The sequence below is a fragment of the Triticum aestivum genome, chromosome 2D, assembly GCF_018294505.1.
Source record: "Triticum aestivum cultivar Chinese Spring chromosome 2D, IWGSC CS RefSeq v2.1, whole genome shotgun sequence".
NCBI classification, from domain to species: Eukaryota; Viridiplantae; Streptophyta; class Magnoliopsida; order Poales; family Poaceae; genus Triticum; species Triticum aestivum.
In genome coordinates this window covers 23,057,369-23,077,515 of record NC_057799.1, presented here as the reverse complement: position 1 = coordinate 23,077,515, position 20,147 = coordinate 23,057,369, and the positions used below count along the sequence as shown (strand labels likewise).

The following is a 20,147-nucleotide window of genomic DNA, read 5'->3' as shown; positions in this document are numbered from 1 at the left end:
GACAAGACTAATACAGGACTTTGAAAAATTTCCCATCTACAGAAATATATTAACAAATTATAGGACATTCTAGTGAACCTTCCATTTTTTTTACGAAAACATTGTCATACCAGAGACTATTGAGCTCGCCTAACATATATTGATTCTATAACTTCACAAAAATGAAATAATGTAGTGGGTTCTGTTTCAAAAAGAAATATATGATTAAACCTGCCAAATTACTACTCAAAACGGTGATGTAGAGATGTGTTGGCTGCTTAAAACAAGGTTCTTTTGTATGGTTTCATTCCTTAATGCTTCCTACTTTAAGTGCCTCCTAATTTTAGCTCACGACCAATATACATGACATCTTTTCAATCTATTATGTTTCCCTTCCAATCGTACCAGGTCATAATAAACAAGTCATAATTTTAGCACAAACTCAGGTAACTCTTGTTGAAAAGTATATATCGCAAAGGTCATCCTGTTTTCAGCTCTTCATTGATAAAAATGATGTCTTAAGTAATCCCTTTATTGATTATAGCATCTTGATCAGATATATTCAGTGTACAGTAAAGTTTTGTTTCCCTTACATAAATGTTTTATTAGTTCTGTACGTACAACTTCTTATCTACTCCCTTATTAATTCTGTACTTTCTAGATCAGCTTCATTATGAAGTAACAAAAATTTAGTTATAGCTAATAGTAAAGAATGGGACTATCCTTCCTCCCATGGACGGTAGAAAGGCTCGCCACGTCTAAGTAATCCACCAATGTTTTGTTTCTCTATGTCTTTTATTATTACCAAATTCCTGGCAGGATAAACTTTTAGAAGAACTTAATATTTTTATTCCAAATATCTCTTTGTATTATTACTTGAACAAGCCATCGATACTCCAAGAAAAAATCAATGATCAGAACCGAGGTATTCAATAGTGGATAGAACACATTACTGAAATAATTACCATAAGGCTGGTTCTGTTTGCCTTTGTTCCTAAAGAATGAAATGATGAAAGAGAGCAATCAGTGACGGCACATCTTTCGGGTGGGCCAATTGCAGGCTTGCAGTGGCCTTTCTCTTCCACCAGCCAAAAACTAGCATCATACCTGGCTGGGTTCCGAATAGAGCAAACGGCATGGGCCAATTAACTAGCATGATTACTTCATGATCTTCTATGGTCCTCAACATCAGCCTGCACATCTCATGATCATGGGTGGTACACGGGCTATTCCCAAGGGTGATTACGAAGGAAAATACTTCTGCTAAGAGAGTCCTGTGCACCCCCATGGCTTTACCGAGATCTACTTAGCTACTCTGTTTCTACAAATATCCTAATGCCTCTCTATCTTACTTCCACGACCTGATATATAATGCATTAGCTACCAATACTTGATATCTAATACATCGCCCGGATCTTATCAACGGATGAAATATAGAAAGGCCATCTTCTTTAGTTCGAATATCCTTTGATATTCAGGAGCACACTTCACTTTGTCAACCTTCTCCTGCTTTATAAGATAACAGGCATAACTTGTAGTGATCATATTCACCAAACCCATCTACCGTTAGTCCTTCACTAAATTTAAGCAAGCTCCTTATTTTTACGGGGTAAAGGGGATTTTCATTACTCACAGGGGCATCTAAGCCAAAGCCAAGTTTAGAATGAAATCTAACCCCGAGTACAACCACACTGCGTTTCAGGGGGTACTACGGTCGTATGCGGCAAGTTCATGGCTAACCTTATTCTGTGAATGATGACAAAGAGTAAAAAAAATATCTCCCTATCCTTAGTTGAGGACAAGCTCTTAATCTCTTGGATCACAAAGCGATGTACTGACCTCTCATCGGATTTTGCTGTGATCAGCGACACTGCCTCAGCACTATCCAGTTTTACCGAAATTGGCAGTTTCGTCCGGTGGGGCGCTAGCTCCAGCCCCTCTCTGCACGCCGCGAGCTCACTGCCCAGCGCGTTACCACATGTACGAAGTTCATGGCAAGCGCTGAAGATGATGTTTCCCTGAGTATCCCGGAGGATCATGCCATCTACTACCATACCTGTAGCCGGTATAAAGCTTCCGTCCGTGTTCAACTTGGTCCAGCCTGTACCAGGGTCGACCCATCTCAGCTCCTTTTTAGCTAGGACGCTGGCTGTGTGTGCTGGAGGCGCAACTCCTTCACATACTACAAAATACAGATCACACCTACTTCCTCACTGGCATGGTTTGATATTATGCCAAGAGTGAGTAGGAAATTTTCCATGCACACAATCAGATTCACAGACCATTACACATTGTGATGAGCCTTCCATTCGTGACGGAAACATGTCATAGGGGGAAATAGTCAGGTCGCCCCAAATATAATGATTTTATAACTTCCCTTCCTCATTGGCATTCTTTCTATGTAGCTGCAGAATTTTTTAGAGAAATATGTACAATTATGGGCTGCATAAAAAAGTACAAATATGCATATCTATAATGGATACTTTTAGCTATTATAGATCCACACATTTTTTTCTTTCTCGTGCAGCACACAAACAACCGGTTCCAAGCCCAGGTAACGGAGGAGGGTTGTGATAGGCTTGGCGAGCCAATGTAAAAACTCAGCCACTCTTATGGAGATGAAACCCAAAAGGGCTATGAACAGGGGTGCATGGAAGCTTGCTATCTACCCCTAAAAAAAAAGCTTGCTATCCATGTGCCAGAGCAATGAGTTAGTTGCGAGATCTTATAGGTTTCACCTCTAGCCTACCCAACTTGTTTGGAACTAAAGGCTTTGTTGTTGTTGTGCAGCACACAAACAATAATAGTTCTTAGTATGGTTTAATTGCTCAGACTTCTAGAATTAGATATTGGAACTTCCAGCTTATTCCCAAACTTAAGAATATGATTTTATGTTTTTCTAATTAAAATTTGCTCGAAGTGAGACATGGGAGCTGGAACACCTCGCTCCATTGGACCATGTTTGGAGTGCAGATCAAATATTAAAGTTGGCAGATAGTTAATAGAAAATGTGCCATTGCGATGTGTTGGCATCTTAGAACCAAGATCTCCTAGTGTATTGTTACACTAGAAGGGTATGCGCGCTTTGCGGTTCAGCTTGCCTCTGAGCATCTCTCCTGCAGTTGCTCTCCTTTTTTTGTGTTTACCTAATGTTGCTGATATTGTTTTTAATTGGAGAGATCGTCCTAAGGTCGATTCAGTATTCCTTATATTGGCAGAACGCGGGCCAGCCACCTACACAAGCGAAAGGCCTGATAAATAGAGGAACAAAGAAAACAAATGATTCCAGCAAACAAACACGGAGAAACAACAACATCAGAAAGAATTGAGAAACACCACCCCTCATAAAGAGACATACGACAGGGTTCTCCCCAATGAAAGAACCAACTGTAGAACTCGCACACCATCACAAGATTGATAACGCCAAAAATCCATCATATCAAAACAAAAACACGTCACCTAGAGCCTACCGACAAAATATCCCATCAACATCGAATCTCATTAGTAAGCATGACAAGACCTTTCCTCTTGTCCTGTCCCCAAATCAAAACTAAAAGAAGTATCACAACAAATGGGAAAACAATGGATGCTTGATGAGCTAATCAAATAGAGTTACATGGCAAAAGTAATTCCTACGCATACTTGTTGCAATCACAACATACTTTGGTGGCATCGATGATGTGAAACCAACCTTGGGCTCGATGATGCCAGTAATAAATTTGGTATTCTTCCCCTCCTTCATCTTTGGCAAGTTCAACTACAAGTTCTCAACTCTCATCTGTCATGGTACCCAAACCACCAAAATCAGCACCCATGTGGCCACGACATCATTCATTCGTCGTGGCAGTATTACACTGTTCAGATCATGGACGATGAATACGAGGTGGGGAATCTAGCGAGCTTAAAGGCCATGTTGAAACAACTGTGGTCTCTAGCATGGTGGAGCAGATGAAGCCAACACTCTGCCCAAACCCGTTAATGCAATAGATGTCCAAGAGCACGGACTCGAAGAGCACATAAAGCACCATCTTGCGACTCGCTTCATTGCCGCTTGCCGACGCATTTTGGAGGGTACTTAATCCACAACACCATCAATAGAAAGATAGGGCATGGTGCAGCGACATAACCGTCGAATGAACCGATGCCGCAGTCTCCAGTTGCAATCCAGAAGTAGCAAACTGGCCCTTCTTGTCTCTCCCTAGGAGCCCAACTAAGCAACACATGTGGAGCCTACACACATTGCCCAAAAGGGAAACTAGGCAGCATGATGACATCAGATTGAGCTACGTGTAACAAGCGTCTTGACCTGTAGGGATAGGTAGAAAAACCACGAATCGATATGTGGATCAAAAAACCGGAACCGAAGTAGGAAAAGGTTGGCAAATGTCCGCTGGACGGCTGCACCGGTGCATGGTCCATGCGCTTGCTAGCCGAGCTTTTGGACGGGCCTCCTGCCATGTCTGCCAAGCGCCAGTGATCACAACAAGTGAGCATGCCGCCACTGACGCTCACACCATCGATCAGGTGGATCTACTGCCGTACATCTCGACACGTACGCCATGCAACCCTAGCAGCTTCTGCCGCTGCCCGCTTCTAGATCGATCTTGTTCGTTCGATTACTGCTTGAAGATAACCCGGCCAACTCTGCTACTAGATCACAAGTCACCGACTATATTCGCTTCCGTATCATGATCGCTTGCTTCCTTCGTCCTCTAGATTAACGCAACACGACCTCTTAACAACTTTGTTATGATACCACTTGTTAGAATTAATCCGACGCACGTAGTCGATCATCCGAGGACCAAGCAATCACACGAGCACGATGCCGAGATTTGTTAACGAGGTTCGCCGATATAGCTATATCCCCGAAGCGTGGTCCTCCCCATGACACGGTCACAATACAACACTCCAGCCACCTGGGGGCCGGCACACGTTGCCGGTTCCCCCTGCGCGTCTGTGCTATTATGTTGGCATTGGTTACATCGTGTGTCTATCCCGCATTATATGAGAGGCGTAGGATACGAGTGTCCTGAGAACACGCCTTTATATCCTATCTAAACATAATACCACTAGGAGTCCAGCTGTAACATATCTGTTACACAATATTCGACACAATCCTTTTTTTGACCCCACCTTTTTTCTGTTGTAAAAGAAATTACCGGAAAATAGGAGAGCACCGCTAGGTGCTTGGCAATAGAGTAAATGCTCCGGCTCATGCCGCTTGCTACAAGTTCGCGTCCACCAACCCACAACGCTGCCTCCGTCCTGCCCTCACTCTCAATGTCCAATTCACCACCCTTTCTTGAGCTCAAAGAGTAGTGGCGGGCCTAAGATGGCCTAAGATTCAAAGATTGTGTATTCACAATTGCAAAGGCTAAGGTAGAATTAAACTTTTGCCCATGTTGTTGGTGTTCGGTATGTGCTCAAATAGCCTATAGCTTTGCTTGACGACGGGAGAAGAAAGCGACACCTACAGCGATGCTCAAGTGTAGCTCAGCTAAGGAGAGAGTTGAATTATAAAAGTGATAGGATTTTCTTTTCTATGGGAATCATGCGCAAGAACAATGATGCGGTAGTCGACTCTCCCCGCTCCAACATCTGAGTTGTTGAAGAAGGCCCGCTGCTGCGAGCACATAGGCCTTGGCAACGAGACTTGTGTTGCGTTTGAAGTTTTGCGACACTAGCCCTATTGGGCTCCCTCGAACTGTTTTTTTTTTCCTTTGAAGCAACGCTTATGCTGCGACGGCAACAAAATTACCATCTTTGGCCCAGTCCAGACAAAGCTGCGGCCAACGAGGTGCTGTCCGACCATCGCAAAATCAGCTACCGCCGGAGGCTGGGAACCCTCATACCCCTACTCCAGGCTTCTGGAACACCATGGCGCACCATATCGTACGGGTGATGCTCGGATCTGACATGGATAAAGCGCAATAAGGAACCCTACTTCATCTGCGGCCGCGATAGACTTTCTCAGCTTCTACCACCGTCGAGGAGCCGCTGCAGCGAGCCGACATGGATCAAGCGCAATAAGTCAAAAATGAGTCTTAAAACTAAATTAATAATGTTTTGCAGAGAATAAATCCTTATATTAGCAAATAAATGGAGTGAAAATTGCAGTAAAATTTTGCTCATATTACAACCTTTTTTTTGGACAAAATGTTTATACCTGGCGTTGTGCACCTCGGTTCGTGACAAATAAACAACAAATATGACCATGTCTCCCCTGGATTTTGTGTGAACACGATACATTATAAAATTTTCCACCTTCCTGGTTCCTTCCACTCGTCAGTGCAAGACACACAGACAAGAGCGTGGCAGCAAATTTGACCATTCCCAACACCATGAACGCTGTCAACATGGAGACCACGGGCACCACTGGCTCAATCCTCGGCCATGGAGCAGGCGACGGCCCGAGGGTGCTCCTTCTCCCGTTCCCGGGGGCGCAGGGCCACACAAACCCGATGCTCCAGTTCAGCCGCCGCCTCGCGTACCACGGCCTCCGCCCCACCCTCGTCGTCACCCGGTACGTGCTCTCCACCACCACGCAGCCTGGCGCGCCGTTCCGCGTGGCCGCCATCTCGGACGGCTTCGACGCTGGTGGCATGGCGTCGTGCCCCGACTACGCGGAGTACTTCCCGCGACTGGAGGCCGTCGGGTCCGAGACGCTGCGGGAGCTCCTCCTGTCCGAGGCGCGCGCTGGGCGGCCAGTGCGCGTGCTGGTTTACGACCCTCATCTTGCGTGGGCGCTGCGGGTGGCGCGGGCGGCCGGCATGGCCACCGCGGCCTTCTTCTCCCAGCCGTGTGCAGTGGACATCGTCTATGGGGAGCTCTGGGCGGGGCGGCTGGCGCTGCCGGTGACGGACGGGTGCGCACTACTCGCGAGAGGAGCGCTGGGCGTGGAGCTTGGGCCGGAGGACATGCCGCCGTTCGCGGCTGTTCCGGAGTCGTAGCCGGTGCTCACGAAGACGTCTATTAAACAGTTCGACGGGCTGGAGGACGCCGACGACGTGCTCGTCAACTCTTTCCGTGACATCGAGCCAAAGGTGCGCCATACTTTGAGACTTGTCTGCTCTGCAGGTGAGCGTTTGTGCTTAAAGAAGTCCTTGGAAATTAAACTTTACACGTTCTGCACTGTTGAGAGCAGAGCTTTATAATTTTTTTTTCTTTGACAAAGAATGAATTTTATTTGCTCAAAAAGTTATAATTTTATAATGTTACTTATAAATATGTATTTTTATTGCATTTGTATGTTCTAAATATCTTACCAACAAAGCCGTTGCCTTCATCATTTAACAAATAGTATATTTTTATTTTACTTTTTAGTTTATAAGAGGAGTAAAGCACAACAAAGACACTCCAGACACATGACAGGGTGTAAGGGGAGCACGTCTACTACTTTTCTATAATCTTTTGTTCCACATTTCTAACAAGAGGAGGACGCGAAACGGAAAATTCAGCTTGAAATATATGGTGGAGCACAGTGGCCTCATGTGCTACAAGCTAGGACTTGCATGACCACTAAACATACATGTGTTCCGCCAATCAGCTATTAATTTTATAGGACACATTGGATTGATCATGTGGAGCGATTCATATGGGTAGGGGCGAACAAATACGCTCCTGTGAGTAGGACATTTTCATACTTGATTCTTCTTAGTCAGTTTTATATGGAATAACAATTTGCCAACTGAGCAGGAGGAAGAGTACATGGAGTTAACATGGAGAGCGAAGGTGGTAGGCCCAACCTTGCCATCATACTACCTTGATGATAATCGCTTACCATCCAACAAGTCTTATGGTTTCAACTTGTTCAGTGCTGATGCATTATGCATGGATTGGTTAGAGAAGCATAGCATTTCCTCTGTTGCGCTTGTATCCTATGGGACCGTCTCTAACTATGATGCAACCCAGTTAGAGGAACTTGGCAGTGGGCTATGCAATTCTGGCAAACCATTTCTTTGGGTTGTAAGATCAAACGAGGCACACAAGTTATCTAAAGAAGTCAAACTGAAATGTGTGAACAACGGACTAATTGTTGAGTGGTGCCCCCAACTTGAGGTTTTGTCACACAAGGCAATCGGTATGTTAACCCAAATTACATTTATTTTACTCTTATTATGGAGATAAATATAAAAAAGGTTTTACAAAGTTAGAAAATAATGATAACACTTTAGATTTAAATTCATGAATATACTTGTAGGTTGTTTTGTTACCCACTGTGGATGGAACTCAACATTGGAGGCAGTTGTTAGTGGTGTTCCTCTTGTGGGAATCCCACATTGGGCGGACCAACCCACCATAGCGAAGTATGTGGAGAGTGTGTGGGGAATTGGTGTGCGAGTACGGAAGGGCCAGAATGGGTGGCTAAAGAGGACAGAGGTCGAGAGGAGTATTAGAGAGGTGATGGATGGAGATAGAAAGGATGAGTTCAAAAGAAATGCTGCAAAGTGGATGAGAAAGGCGAAGAATGCAATGCAGGAAGGAGGGAGCTCAGATAAGCATATTGCCGACTTTGCTGCAAAGTATACGGCAATATGAAGTCATATCAATGCATTCCCTACTTCAAACTAAGCAAGTAAGTGGTGCTTTCACTGATACAATTCTTTTAGAGAGAATAACATACGTTGTAAGTAGAATGTTATCTTCTCACCATTTATAAGGATGTTCAATTTTTAGTGTACTATAAACACGTGAAAAATTCTTTACATGGTATAGAATCAATTTGAATAGATCGTATGGAGCCTGTAAAAGTATTGTTATAGAAATAGTCAATGTATTCTATCCATGGATATTCTTAGTGTTCCACACAATAAAACAGTTCCCCATTATTAATTAAGCTAAGACGATGATTCTCCATTAATGCTAAAATTTCTTTGAATGCATATTTAGAACTAGGAGTTCTCTAAATTTAATTTCGCACTGAAATTTGAAACTAACAAGTGTATACAATACAAGAAACCAGAGATGTCTTGGTTAATCAGATACATCCAAAGACACATGAAAGAGTAATCCATGGTTTCAAAGAACATCATAATATGCATATGTAAGATAGTATAACCATGTCCCCTCTGTCAATGTCTATCACATCATAGCACAGGGTACCCTATGTTAGGCTCTTTTGGGAAGCGGGAGTTTTCTCATAATCTTATTGCAATTGATTGATTTCTTTGAAATATTGGATGTAGTATGCTCTAATGATACAAATTACTAGTAGGATGCGTCCAAGTTTTGTTAAGACATTACATTACATTCCCACAAATACTTGAAGACACTGTAGAATACCATGAATATATGAAAATAACTTTCAGAGTTTACTATTAACATAGTCAAATCTTTAGACATTTGAAAGCTTCATGGAATATCTACATAATTCTTAATCGATTTGTTCGTTATAATATATCACCCATGGTATTAATTTATAAAGAATAAAAATGTATGCACATAAGATACATCATCTCAATATAATTTACGGATACGTATGAACTACACATAGGACATGGCGACCTTATTTATCTGAGAACTATCCATATGTATGATTACGTGGAATTTGGTGGGATAATTCCTATTTGGTGGGTAAGAAGGCTCCATGGAAAGACCACACATGGCCTTTTTGTCTGCAATGTCCTTCTCCATTCTCAAGTAGCCATCTTCACCCCAAGTTGCGCCCCATGAATTCTTCATCAACCAATAAGTTGTACCATCTAGCCTTTCCAAATCCATTTGCTGCAATTCCATGGTCCATGTTAGTGCCGGAGGACCCAGTCATGAGCCCGCCATAGTAGAATTGGAATGTCATGTCGCCTCCGTCCACTGCTATAGACACTGGTTGGTTGGCTAGCGCCTTCATAGGGCGCCCTCGTTATTGACAAGCACATCATCAAAGCCGGTGATGCTTGCTTCGCTATTGGATCCAGCCTTGCACTTACCATCAGTTGGAGTATAAGGGTAGCTGGACTCCATGGTAAGGCCTCTATTATTGATAATGAATTTGAAGGCATCATCCATGAGTCCTCCCTCACAGCCTTGATCTTTACCATGGACATCACAGTAAACCAACTCTTGCTCCGACAGCGACAGTAACTTGCCAGTTTTCAGTTTTACAAGCCCTTTCTCGCGGCAACAACAGAAAATGCCCAACAACGGCTTAGAAATAATGGTGTTGCTATAGTATTGTCCTATACATTATTAACACATATGCAACACATTTTTGTGTACTTACCACACAGGCATTGATCCTTGATAGGGTTGAAACCACTAGTAGAAAAAGGGTCATCTGTCCCGGTTGGTAAGGGCCTTTTGTCCCGGTTGTTGAACCGGGACTAAAGGGTCGTTACTAATGCCCTAGCCCTTTAGTCCCGGTTCTTACACGAACCGGGACAGATGGGCCTCCACGTGGCCGCTGCGGCCAGCCCAGGCAGGAGGGCCTTTGGTCCCGGTTGGTGACACCAACCGGGACCGAAAGGCATCCACGCGTCAGCATTTCAGTGGCTGTGGTTTTTGTTATTTTTTGAAAGGGGGGAGGGTTTAGGGGGTAATTTAGGGTGTGTAAGCTAGCTAACAGAGAGAACTGTCCTCTCTTATTTCCGTGCTTGATTTACCAACGCTACTGCTATGCCTAAACATGACTTAGATTAAAGTGAAGGCAACATGTGGTGCATGTCGAAAGTAATATTAATCCTAACTTGATCAAGTTTGGATTAGTACTACTTTCGACATGGACCACATGCTTGTTGCCTTCACTTCATTCCAATCCATGTTCATTTCACCCACTGATATATAATAACTCTTCATGCCCGCATCATGCATCCTCATAATAACAAGTCCTACTAATCATCATCATACAACTTCTGCTCGTTATTAATAACAAGTCATACGATCATCATCCTCATAGTTAGTGAACCAACCCTACTTAATTGTTCTTAGCACATGATCATCAGTATTAGGTAGGACCTAAATACCCTCTTTAAGGTAAAATAGCATAAAACAAAATAGACCCCGACTCTCCATTATGGAGAATGGAGATCATCCTATCTCCAATTTTTACGCTTCGCTTCCTTTTGCTTCCAAGAACCTCCTTGCGACTGTCCATACATTTTTTCCATTCTTTGATTTTCATGTCTCCACTACTTTTAGAAATCCGGTATGGACAGTTGAGATTCGTAGGATGACCTGGTTGTATGTTCAAAACATCAAGGCTACCATTCTAATACATCAAATGAGGCACACAATCTTCTGAGATTATCTGTTGAAAAACATAGTAATAACTTCATAGTTAGCAATGATGTACTAGTTTTAGAAGTATGCAAAAGATGCACGGATGTTGTAATAGTAATAAATCTTACCAGGGTATCTCCATAGTAGTTACCGTAGTTCAACACGTGCACTAGTGGCACGTATTGACCATAATGTGGAGGAGTTTTACAATAGATATTGTAGTTCTCAAGATCAGTACAAAATCCGACCAGATGAGTTTTCTCCTTATAAGTTAACTCAGAGCCATCGGTGTAGTAGGTTCTGTCTACCATGTTCCGCACATTGTTTGAACAATCAAAATAAGCTGTCAATGAAAATAAGCTATCAACTATTTTGAAATGAACAACATAAATTAGGTAATAACTATGTTTGAGAAACTCACATAGCGGTAGAATTGGAGGCGTATCAACAAGGACCCAAATGTCCATATTGTCTTGCTCGATGTCAGGATCACCAAGATCCATGGTGGCAAGCATACCCTCATCAAAACCATACATCTTGCAAAATGCTTCCCAATTTTTGCAACCAAAATGGGTTACGCTCTCAGAATTATACAGATTTACTTCAAAATCTATATCATGATGGGACCTTAGGTGAATTTTCTTTGTTTCCATACTTTCATGGTTTTCAAAACCCATCCTCTCCAAGACGTAGCGTCTTGCATGGCATGGGATAAGCTAGTCGAATTGTAAAAGATGAAAAGTACATGTTGAAATAGTTGAAGTCGTGCTTAATTACGAAAAAATAACACTTGTTGTCATTGCGTACCGTTTCAACATCGAAGGTCTCCTCCAGCTTAATACTGAAGCGCCGATCTTCGTCCAGGTGAGGCCTGTCGACCTCCTCTGTTTGATGGCCTGCGGAGATGCTTCCTTCTGGCCTAGCACGGCTACGAACATATTTCTTGAAGACTCCCATGAACCTCTCAAAGGGGAACATATTGTGTAGAAATACAGGGCCCAGAATGGCAATCTCGTCGACTAGTGGCGCCGTGGACCCGGTGCAGATCTATTGTGATAATAGTGGCGCCGTGGCTCAGGCAAGGGAGCCAAGTTCGCAACATAAGACAAGACATATTGAACGCAAATATAAACTCATTCGACATCATGTCGAAGCGGGTTTAGTGAAAGTACACAAAGTTCACACGGATCTGAACGTGTCAGACCCGATGACAAAGCCTCTACCACGAGCAAAGCATGAGCAGCACCAGATAGCCATTGGTGTTAGGGAAGCCACGTAACTGGATTATGACTCTAGTGCAAGTGGGAGTCTGCAGGAGATATGCCCTAGAGGTAGTAATAATAGTTATTTTGTATCTCCAAAGTTTGTAATGAATGTTTAGCTTCCATGCTATAACTGCAATGATTCTCGAGTCTGCAATATCCATGAGGCTCGGAGGGAAACTCATGTGCACGTGCGGTATACTAAACGGTAAAATGTATTCCTAGTCTTGCCTCTAAGACTGGCTCATGTATTGCATGATGATCCTATTTTCCTGATCATGGGCATTTCTATGCTGGCAATTCTGAGGGCGCGATGTTGGTAGAACACTTGTGTTGAATCGACCCAAATTGATGTTATGCTATGAGATTCTTTTCATCACATGTTTATGGTTAATAACATAGAGATAGTTAATGTTTGCATAATTCCTTAGACCATGAGAGTATCGAGTTCCTTCGTACTTGCTTCGTGAACTTTGGGGTTTGTTAAACGTCATCCGTAACTGGGTGGCTATTACGGCGGCTTACGGGTTCACGGAAAAGTATGGCAAGTAACGAGATAGCTCAAGATTGGGATTTGCTCCTCCGACGATGGAGAAATATTCTCGGGCCCTCTCGGTGTTACGGTATCCATAATCGTCTGGCCAGACACCTTGTGATTTGATCACTAGGATGCCGGAACACGGAAACGAGAAAAGAGAACATAATCGGTAACGAGGTAACTTGCATGGTGGACAAATTGTTCGTCCACGGGGATGCAATAAATCTCACCTCGGGTGTTTGTGACATATCGTGAAGCAACAGGAATAGCTCACTGCAACTGGAGGTTCACTCGAATATTTATTCGTGTGGGTATAGGGGTCAATATGGGTGTCCACGGCTCCGATATTGATCATTGATCGGAAGGGGTTCCGGGTCATGTCTATACTTCACCGAACCTATAGGGTCACACGCTTAAGGGTCATCTATCTGCTGAATACTAGACAGGGAGTCTGAGAGAAAATCACCGAAAAAGTTTCGGACAGCGGAAAAGTTCCGCAGAGAGAGGTCATCGGATGAGTTTCGGTGAAACCGAAAAGTTGTTTCGAGATATACTATTAAGTGAAATTGGTTTCGGCACATGCCTGATAATTCTTGGAGGGTGCCAGAATCATTCTGGGAACTTCTTGGAATTTTCCGGGATAAAAACAGGAAATGTTCCGGAGCTGCTGGAGCCACTTCAGATGCGTTTCGCAGATGAAAATCACTAAACCGGAATTGTTTCGGAACGCATTGAAAATTATTTTAGTGGGTACTGGAAATGTTCTAAGCCCACATAAATATTTTCAGTTCGAACGGACGCTGAAAAATGTCGTCGTGAATAGTGAAAATCAGCTTTATGGATATTTTTTGGAAAGCCACATTTTAGGGCTTTTGTGAAAAGGCTTCTAGAAGGGCTTGGGGGCCAAGGAAGCCCCTCATGGGGGGCCCCCAAGGGTTTGGATGGCCAAACATGGTGGTGCTCCATGGAGCTCCACATGGCCCCCCATTTTGCCCATAACACCCTCATGTGTGACCTAATGCATGGGAGTTTTTGGTAATTTGTGGAGGCACCCTACCCCTTGGTTTTCCTATAAATAGGGGGTGAGGGGGCTGCCCAAAGATCTTCCCTTGCTCTCATACACATGCCATGACTTGTCTAGCTTCTCTCTCCCTCCCAGCGAAATAGTTTCGTAGAGCCGAAAGGCTGTCTGGGTTCCGGCAGGAACTAGTTCTGGACGGCGAAGCCCTGCCGGATAGCTGACACCATATGTGTGCAACCCCATAGAGAGATTGTAGTTTCGATCTTTTGCCCGAGGGGCTTTTCGAGTATCCTCTCGAAGGGCTGTCCGAGTTACCGTCCGAGTTTCGAGGATCCTCCCGAAGGGCTGTCCGCGACATCGTCCGGGGGACTGTCCGACCGCCTCCCGAAGGGCTGTCCCGCGAGGGAGTACATCCTCGCGGTTGGGAGGTTGTAAATCCTAGCTGCGGGGATCTGCACCGACGATCTCCACCGACTCTACTTCCGCTGCGCTTCAAATCGGTCGGATCAGATCAAACCTTGTATGCAGTCTCCATAGTGGTCCCGGGCGTGCTCGCTATACCGAAATTTTTGTTTTCTGTCGCGTTCCCCTAAATTTGTGCCATCGCATCAACTTGGCATGCTCTTTGTTTCTGAATAGACGTTTCAACCGTGGTATTATAGGAGCATACCACATCACCTTGGTAGGAATCCTCTTCCTGGGGAGCTCACCCTCAACATCATCATGGTCATCTCGTCTGATCTTATACCGCAATTCACCGCATACCGGGCATGCGTTCAAATCCTTTTACGCACCGCGGTAGAGGATGCAGTCATTAGGGCATGCATGTATCTTCCGCAGCTCCAATCCTAGAGGGCATAGAACCTTCTTTGCTCTGTACGTATTTTCGTGCAATTTGTTATCCTTTGGAAGCTTCTTCATCAATATTTTCAGACGCTTCTCAAATCCGTTGCCAGATACACTATTGTCTGCCTTCCATTGCAGCAATTCTGTGGGGTACTGAGCTTTGTGTTGTCATCTTCACAATTTGGGTACAACCCTTTTGTGTGATCCTTTAACATGCGACCGAACTTCAACTTCTCCCTTTCACTTTGGCATTGTCTCTTTGCATCAGCAATGACCCGGTGAAGATCATCATCGGGCACATCGTCCGGTTCCTCTTGATCTTCAGCTTCCCCATTGCAGCATCACCGTATTCAGGGGGCGAACAGTTGTCATCATCCCGTTCTTCTTCGTTGTCTTCAATCATAACACCTCTTTCTCCGTGCTTGGTCCAAACATTATACTATGACATGAAGCCCTTCTCAAGCAGGTGGATGTGAAGGGTTTTCGATTCACAGTAAGACTTCGTATTCCCACAGATAGGGCATGCACAATACATAAAACCATTGTGCTTGCTTGCCTCAGCCACTTTGAGAAAATAATGCACGCCCTTAATGTACTCGGAGGTGCATCTGCCACCGTACATCCATTGCCGGTTCATCTGCGTGCATAATATATAATTAAGTGTGTCAAAAACCATTACAGAACATCATGTATAGAGAAGTGACACTACTAGGGAAAAGCCTAGCAGTAGCGCGGCTTTTTGGCCTATCAGTAGCGCGGGTTGCCGCGCTACAGATAAGGCGCTACAGCTAAAGGTTAGGAGTAGCGCTTGTCAACACACGCTACTGCTATATGTGATTAGTAGCAGCGGTTTTCTCATAGCGCGCTGCTGGTAAGTACTAGCAGCGCGCCTCCACTCCCGCGCTACTACTATTATTGCATATTCTATTTCTTTTTCGTTTTATGTCATTTCATACACCATTATACAAGTTTTCATACTGTAGAAATTTAGAGATTGTTTTTACATCATAATGAGTTATTACATCAGTGGGTGAAAGAGCCGTGGACTAGTTTCAAGTGGATGGATCCATCCACTTGAAACTAATCTGTGGTTCTTTCACCCAATGATATAATAAATCGTCATCATCATCATATCATTAACAACTTATCATCATAATACATGATTATCATATAACACCTCCTCATGATCATCATTTTGATCAATGATACATCATATAGCAAGTTGCACTAGTAGAAAACGGAGCTTTATTACCGGTTTGTAAGGGCCTTTAGTGCCGGTTCTGCAACCGGCACTAAAGGGTGGAGACTAAAGCCCCCCCCCCCTTTAGTACCGGTTCGGCACGAACCGCCACTAAAGGCCCACCACCTGGCGTGAGCTCGCGCCGTGGTATGGGGGACCTTTAGTACCGGTTGGTAACACCAACCAGTACTAAATGTTTTTTTTTGATTTTTTTTGAAGATTTTGGAAAAGAAAATTGATTATTTTGTCGATTTTCAATTTTCTGAATTATTTGATAATTTAGTCTCTAATCACCCCTCTTAATTGCTCAAGTGTGGATCACTCATTCCAAATCGTCTAACTTCCCGGCTGGTCACCCATCTTCTCACTAACCCAGCCTGGGCACGCTTAACTTCGAAGTTCTATTCCCCCTACTTTCCAAGTCTGCACTTGTTGTTTTCCTGACAAATGTAAGCTGTCAATCCTATTAACCCTCAGGAGTTTAGCTTGAGCATTAGGTCACACGTTTCACCGTTTGAGTTTGAAACTATTATTCTAAAAAACAGTAATTATTTACTAACACTAATATTTCTTGAATAATTAGTTTAACCACAATTTGACCATAGTTTGACCAGATTTGGCCAAAATTTGAAAAACTAAAATAATTATTTAGTAACACTAATATTCTTGAAAACTTATTTAGTAACACAAATATTTCTTGAATAAGTAGTTTGACCACAGTTTGACCAAAATTCAAAAAAACTGAAATTTGGGCATATCTTTTTTTTCCTTTTACAATTTGAGGATTCTAAAATTTTGCAAACAAGTCTATGGCGGTCAAAATCGGATGCGGATTTTTGTGCTGAACATTTTGATATATTATACGTTTTTTTCTGACACCGTATGCAAAAGTTATAGCCAGTTTACTTTTTCATAACACATTTTTGCAAAACATGTCCAAATTTAAGTTTTTTAATTTTCCTAACTAGTAGATGTAGTAATATAACTACATCTCAAAGAATTTTATTTTTTGAATTTTTTATCATTTTCTTTTGTTTTTTCAAAACTGAAATGGCGATACACGGGGGGGGGGGGGGGGGGGGGGGGGGGGGTTGAGTTTGAAAATTGCCCTATAGTCCCGGTTTGTGTCTCCAATCGAGACTATAGGTCTGACCCCTTTAGTCCCGGTTCGTGGCACAAACCGGTACTAAAGGTTAGCCCTTTAGTACCGGTTTGTGCCACGAACCGGGACTAAAGGGGCTCGTGGGGCCCCGGCCTGACGCCAGCCTGCCACCACCCCTTTAGTACCGGTTCGTGGCATGAACCGGTAATAAAGGTTCAACACGAACCGGCATTAATGCATAGCCGTTCGAACCGGGACTAATGGTACCATTAGTACTGGGCTTAAATCGAATCGGGACTAATGTGTCTCACATTAGGTCCTTTTTCTACTAGTGTTGGTCACTAGTCATAATCACAACTCCTCCTCCTCATCATCAACTCTAACACATTGTAGCACGTAATAACACATTGTACCTAGGACCTACTCCTCTCTCATAGGACCTACTACCCTCTCTTAGGTAAAATAGCAAAGAACAAGATAGGCCCTGACTCTCCATTATGGAGAATGGAGATTATCCTATCTCCAATTCTTGCGGTTTGCACAATGTTGCTTCCAAGTAGCTCCCTACGATTGAGCATACATATTTTCCAATCTTTGATTGTCATGTCTTCATCGGTTTTAGAAATCCGGTATGAACAGGAGTGATTCGTAGGATGACCTGGCCGTAAGTTCATAACATCAAGGCGACCTTTCAGAAACATCAGATGAGGCACACAATCCTTCGAGATTTTCTGTTGAAAAACATAGTAATAACTTCGTAGTTAGCAATGTAGTTGAGTTTTAGAAGAATTTATGCAAAAGATGCACCGATGTCGTAATAGTAAAGAATCTTACCATGGCATCTCCATGGATGTTACCGTAGTTCAACACGTGCACTAGTGGCACGTATTGACCATAATGTGGAGGAGTTTGATAATAGATATTGTAATTCTCAAGATCATTAATAAATGAGATCAGGTGATTTTTCTCCTAATAAGTTAATTCTGAGCCATCGATGTACTATGTTCTGTCTACCATGTTCCGCACATTCTTTGTAGAATCAAAATAAGCTATCAATGGAAATAAGATGTCAACTATTTTGAAATAAATAATATAAATTACTTAATAACTATCTTTGAGAAACTCACATTTCGGTAGAATTGGAAGCATATCAACAAGGACCCAAATGTCCATACTATCTTGCTCGATGTCAGAATCCAAGATCCATGGTGACAAGCATACCCTCATGAAAAGCATACGTCTTGCAAAGTGCTTCACAATTCGGGCAACCAAAATGGGTTACGCTCTCATAATTGCATAGATTTACATCAAAATCCGTACCATGATGGGTCCTTAGCTGAATTATCTTTGTTTCCATACTTTCATGATCTTCAAAATCCATCCTCTCCAAGACATAGCGTCTTGTATGGCATGGGATAAGCTAGTTGAATTGTAAAAGACGAAAATTACATGTTGAAGTAGCAAAAGTCGTGCTTAATTACAAAAAAAAAACACTTGTCGTTGTTGCGTACCGTTTCAACATTGAAGGTCTCCTAGAGCTTAATGCTGAAGCGCCGACCTTCTACCAGGTGAGGCTTGTCGCACAGACCCCGGTCATCGCCGCACTAGTCGCACTCCGCCGGGAGACTATCGTCGTCCGACGACGACATCGACGACATTTCCTATGTTCATAATTCAAAGATTAAACTTGTACAATTAAATATATGTACTACAAAAACTAAATTATATCATTATTATTCATCACGGGTTGAATATCGGTCTGTCGAGTCTTTTCTTGAAAACTCTAAGCTCACGTGGTGTATATATTCGACCGCCGGTGATGGTAGCTACTCCTGTCATTCCAAAGTGCATTACACTAAAATGTCTACCATAGGGAACAAGGAGAAGCGACCCCCACGACAACAGTCGGGATTCTTTGTCCTCTCCCATATATGTTGGACACACTCCCTCACTGATTTTCGACCGTCGGTGATGTTCGTTATTCCTCCTTCCCCTAGTCCATAACAAAGGTCTAGCACAAGGAGAAGAAGGAAAAACGAACCCCACGACAACAGTCGGGATTCTTCTTCTCTCATATATGGTGCAGAGTTTCTCCCTCACTCATTTGTTGACTATCATGTATGGAGCCTCGACAGACTTAAAGTCAACCCGGAATGTCGTTTAATTATCTTTCTAGAAAATCCAAGCCACTCGATATTTCTTACATATTCTAGCACAATTCATGCCAAAATTCACGGAGAAATCCGGCATGACCTTTGCTAAAAAAGGACATATCGAGCGTCTGAAATTTGCTGAAACGGAAATTAATCAACACTCCGGCAAAACATAGGCCACTCGGAGGTGTAACCTACAAACATGGCCGGCCAATTGGGCAAGCACATGTTCTATTTGAGCAACACAAGATATACATGTTTATATCTACATCATATGAGCATTCAAACTTGATGGTCATTGCATTTCAATGGTTGAAAATATGAACAAAAACATTTCAAAATATCTTATGGGACTCATATTGACATGGAGATTTGGCTGGTCTCACCTTGAGGTCGGAGGGGGTTAGTGACGGGGACGACGGCGGGGATGATGGAGGGGCTCCTTGATTTCCGCAAAAACAAAAACCCTATAAGCTATCAACTAATGAAATGCATACACCTTGCATAGTGCTCTCCAATTTGAGCATTCAAAATAGGAGTAGTTTTCCAATTTGAGCATTCAATAAGCAAAACCAAATCATAAAATAAATTAGTATTCCAATTAGCATGCATTCAATAAGCAAAACTAAATCATCTCTTGCGTCCGTACATCGTCAAACATTATCACCAACACATCTCGAATAGTATCATACATATAACATCACTAATACAACTAAAACCCTAGCGAACGACAGGTATAAGTGCGGGCGGTGGACACCCAAAGAGAAGGAACCATCACAGGATCATAGCCCC

General features: G+C 43.1%; 2 pseudogenes; one reads left to right on the top strand and one right to left on the bottom strand.

Annotated features, from left to right (window-relative positions):
- Positions 1–6,335: 6,335 nt before the first annotated feature.
- LOC123048401 (UDP-glucosyltransferase UGT13248-like) lies at positions 6,336–8,517 on the top strand (annotated as a pseudogene).
- Positions 8,518–9,462: 945 nt separating this feature from the next.
- Positions 9,463–10,252, bottom strand: LOC123055559 (senescence-specific cysteine protease SAG39-like; annotated as a pseudogene).
- Between the last annotated feature and the right edge of the window lie 9,895 nt (positions 10,253–20,147).